We start from the raw sequence: 4,957 nt of genomic DNA on the forward strand, positions 1-4,957 counted from the left end.
TCTCCTTCTTCCACGTCACTCAAATCGTACCAAATCTCATCATTTCAATTCGATTCACGCATTTTTTTCACTCTTTTTGTTTTGTTGGAACAAATCCGAAGCCCTTGGATAAATATTAGAAAAATGGGATCCGTTGGATTAAAGTTTTGATCCAAAGCCTTCCATTTTTCTGATTTTTGTTAAAACGAGATTTTCGGGATCTTTTGGAGGCCCACACGCAATTTTGGTGAATAAGGATAGAAGGTTCAAGACCCCCTATATATTGGGGGATTTCTCAAATTTTTGGGGAGGAGTTCAGAAGAAAAATCGAAAAATCTGGGAGAAAAATCGAAAAATCGAAAAAAGAGGCTCTAGGGTTCTTTCAGTTTTTTTAGTTTTCTTATGTTTGATTTGCTTTTCCAAAAAAACAAAATACAAAAATAGTTTAAGTTCAGATTTTGTTCGAATTTTTTTTCCATTTCGAAAAATCAGAAAATTCCCCAAACATACTTCAGTTTCTTCTTTTGATTTTGAAGTTGGTTCGAGTTCATCGGCGCCGTCCGAGTTGTTGCTACTAATCTACGGTTCCTGCTCTATTTCATCGCTATTTTTCTCGCTTGGATTTGAAGCCTTGTACTCTCGGATTTCTCACATATTAAAGCTGGTTCACTTCTCTTTTCCCTCCCTTTATTTCTGTTGTGAATCGAGCCTTAGGCAAGCCGTTAAAAGAATTTATCGTTAGGAGGTTTAATAATTTCGTTTTAGGCAGTTTATCTTATTTTAACTGTCGGGGTTTTGTTTAGCTTCATCTGCCAAATTCTGCTAATGCTCGAGTGAGCGTAGGTTTGGTCGAGTATGGAAATGTTACGGTGAATGTGTTTCAAGGCTTAAAGTGTTCTGTTGAGCGTATAATGTTATCGTGCTTGTCTTCAGTCTACTGCGTTTTCTTTATTGTGCTTGATTAGAAGAATCTAGCATCTTAAAATTTTCGGTCAACTTTAACCAATGGGTATTGAAGAGTTAATTCCTTAGTTAGATCTTGGCAGAGATGTGCCCTTTTAGCTTTAAACGAATTAATGTAGTATTTATATGTTAGTTTGAATTGGAATGAGCAGGAATCAATCTCGTTAAGTTTAGTTGATTGGGGTAAGAAACTCGTGCTTCCAACACATTAATTTCTAGTTAAACTCAAAAGTGTATTAACCATAGATTGTTCGTAGATTTAATGTCTCATATGTGGTACTCATTTTCGTTCACATCACATGTTTGACGTAGTAATATGCAAATCCTTGTGCATTTATATCAATATTCAGTCTTATTGCTTAAATTTATCTTTATGCTAAGTTCAGCTCATTATCTCGTGGTGTGGTGTGCCTTAGATGATCAATTATTTTTCATGCTTTGTGAATTATTGGCAGTTTTGTTCCACTCTCTCTTGTTTTCGTTTTCTTTTAATTTCCCTGGATGGTTACATGTTGGACACGTTATTTTGATTGGTTTTGTTGAATACGAAATTGTTTTGACCTGATTAGTGGGAGAGGGGAATGATCAAAGCCCATTAGTAATTAATCGTTTCTTGTTTTAGGATCGGGCTTGGTCAAATGCATTAAATAAGAAGTTTAAAAAGTGAATGAGCATGAAATTGATTTTTTATTAGTTCTATTTCTCCTACTTTTATTATCTTATCCGCTAGGAGCATGCTTAGGCCGACCACATTCGGGTAGGCAAACCTCATAATTTTGTTTGGATTTTGAGGCAAGAGGTCGTTTCTTTTAGTTTATTATCCGGGGAATGCCCCGCGTAATTTGTATATATTTCGGGGTATACCCCGAAGTACTTGTATTTGGAGGCCGAAAGTGGAACTCGCAGTATTTTTATTTTATTTTTAGGTGGGGACGACCTCGAGCCTCTTGTGTGTTTGTTTTTTTTCTTTTCTGTGTTTGTTTTTAGCTCAATTTGAATATTTTAAAAGCCAACTTGATCATGTACACAGCCGTGATTTTCACGGGACTTGGGGAGTGCCTAACACTTTCTCCCCGAGTCAAATGAACCTCCTAACCCAAATCTGTGGTGCAGACTTAGTTTTGAAGTCCAAGTGTTTTAAAAGGAAAAAAAATTATTTTTAGAAAAAACGGTGACCTGACACACCGAAATCAAATGTCAGGTGGTGACTCTGAGTTATTTCCTTTTGAACACAATTTTGTCACTTTCTAATTGAAAACCCTTTTGAGCATTACAAATCCTTTTATTAATTTTAAGAGAGTTAAGTGAAGTTATGTTAAAAAAGGGGTGTGACACTTACGCTTCATGTTCCACTCTTCGGGGAATGGCATCTTCTCGGCCGGAATTATGTCGGAAGTCCTCACTCGGATAAACCGGCCCATCTATCCTCAGTCCTTGTCCTCATCTATGCTAAAGAACAACACCTTGGTGGCCTGACACTGAAGCTTTATTAATCCGCCTCGATAGAGACGCGGGTTGTACAGTCTAATAAGATGGTCGAGGGTAAAAGACATCCCTTTGACTTTGCTCACGAAGAATCAGAGCAAAATGACGATGCACCAGAAAGAAGGATGGATCTGACCCAGGGTTATTTGGTATTGGTGGCAGAAATCGAGGATAATAGGGTCAATGGGACCTAGCGTAAAAGGGTAAGTGTAAATACTTAAGAACCCTTTCACGTGAGTGGTGATGCCCTCTTCGGGGTTCGAAATCACCACCTCTTTGCCTTCCCAATGACAATCTTTCTTCACTTGCTTTAGATCGCCCTCAGTTATCGATTATATATATCTTGACATTGGCTCACATCGGCCAGGATCCAACGAAGGTTTTTCGATTTTGAAATCGGAAGTAAGATCGCACACCTCGAGAATGTATTCCTCGATGCGTGGCTCTACCGGCATCTTGCCGTCGGCCGACTGCGATGAAGAAGCTTTCTCCTTTTGAGGAACAGTTTTTGATGTTTTTGCCATTTTTATATGGATGCAGGGAAAAAAAGATAAGATTTGTAGTTTTGAAAAGAGGTTGATAATGAGGCCTAAAAACTGCGCAAGAACGGTGAGGCTAAATAAGATGTGAAGAGCCTTGAAGATTTGCAGAAAAACTTGAAAAACTTATAAGGATTTTGAAGATTAGTACAAGAAAATTTCAAAGTAAAGTTTAAAGAAGTAAGAAGAAGACCTATTTAAGGATTTACGGTGACGGTTCAAAGGCACTAGTGGCCGACCATCAACTAGCGCTAATTAATGATCTTGGGAACCGTACCGACACGACGCTTCGGCCATTTATGTCGCTTACGTCGCAAGAGTGACATCATAACTAGTCGAAATATAAAATCGAAGGCTCAGTTCGTTTCTTCTCATTACACTCGAAGAAACAAGGGGACTATCTGCATACGGTTAAATATTTAATCGAGGCCAGAGAATCGCGTTGGGGGTTGGCCTCGTAATGGATCGGGCCAGAGTACGAAGACGAGGTGTCAAGTTCAAGAATCGAGGTGCTTGTCGAGATCGAGGCCAGCAACGATCGAGACTAAGTATGACCGACTTCGAGTGAAGTGCAATAACATAAAGGCGAGATATCCGTATCCGGTCGAAGATCACGGCGAAAATTCCGGAACAGATCAAATTAAGGGCTGTTATTTGAACTAATCATGAGATTTACTTCCATAACTGGAATTGTACCATAAGTAGGATTCCTCCAGTATATAAAGGGGAGTCCCCATCATTTGTAAACACCTTACATTCACGAATATCAAAGCAATATAATATTTCTTAACTTACATTCTTGTTCATTAGCTTATCGTGCCTTTAACTATTCTTGCATAACCAGCTCGAGGGTGTCCTAGCTCGTGGGCTCTGTCCAAACGTTGGTTTGCTTTATATTATTGTCAATTTGCATCATATGTCTTTACGTTTATCAATTGATATTGGATGAAATCATATATCCTTAAAATCACATTATAAGTTTAATTGTTATCCAATTTTTAGGGTAAACCGATATTAAAATAAAAAATAAAAAATAAAAAATAAAAAATAAAAAATAAAAAATAAAAAAGAAATTTTAATTTTCATGCTCCAAAATTTCGTTTTTTAGTCTTTTATGTTTACTACTAATTCTTCCATATCCTAAAACTATTTATGTTTCAGTATTCTTTACCTATTTTGTCCATATACTTCCAATACCAAGTGCTTAAAATTGATTTACTGTACATTACTAGTTCAGATATGTTTCTTTATTGCTTTTTTTAAATAAAAAAATAGTGCAAAGATATTTATCAAAAATATTCTTCCTAATAATAATTTGCCCCTCGAAAAAGTGATCCTTCAATGTAATCACAAAGTCAAAGTGAACGAGACAAAAGGAAAACAAAAACAACATCATCATCATAAAATTTTCACGGGAAATCAATTGAAAAATAATATATCCAAGAAAGCAAAGATGCAAACATCAAAGTCAACAAAGATGTAACAACAAAATTTTAATAAATTTATTTATTATTCTTCACTCGAATCTTATAAATCTAGACAAATCGGAATGAAAGATATTGTTGACACTGTATCTTGGCCACAGGTAGGCATGTTTAACCAAAAAAATGGGATTTTGGTCAAAGCTTTAATTTAGAAGAACTCGGGTTACTGATAATCAAAAGAATATATGAAAGAAAGTAATTTGGCTAGCAATAAGATTATCAGAAGAAAAGCAAGTAAATCGGTATATTCATATAGTATTCCGTGTCTCTACAATTGATCTGTTCTCTCCCTTTTATAGCTATTTTGGAGATATGCGTTTTGCCTTTGTCATAATAAGACCATTATGGACAATTAAAGACATTAAATGCTACATTACATAATTGTATTTAATACAGATTCTCTAACGTTTTTAGTATTTAAGGTTTATTAAATACTGTATATGTACTCCCATGTAGTGTCAGATTCATTCCCCTTGATTCTTGGACTTAAATAAGTACGAGCGCTGA

General features: G+C 36.0%; 1 long non-coding RNA gene across 1 annotated transcript; it reads left to right on the top strand.

The window, feature by feature from the left end:
• Window positions 1-282: 282 nt before the first annotated feature.
• LOC142162692 (uncharacterized) lies at window positions 283-3,757 on the top strand. The gene is made up of 2 exons (XR_012693966.1): window positions 283-2,630; window positions 2,968-3,757. It is a non-coding gene; the product is annotated as an uncharacterized LOC142162692 (long non-coding RNA).
• Window positions 3,758-4,957: the final 1,200 nt, after the last annotated feature.

Source organism: Nicotiana tabacum, chromosome 8, assembly GCF_000715075.1.
Source record: "Nicotiana tabacum cultivar K326 chromosome 8, ASM71507v2, whole genome shotgun sequence".
Classification (NCBI taxonomy): Eukaryota; Viridiplantae; Streptophyta; class Magnoliopsida; order Solanales; family Solanaceae; genus Nicotiana; species Nicotiana tabacum.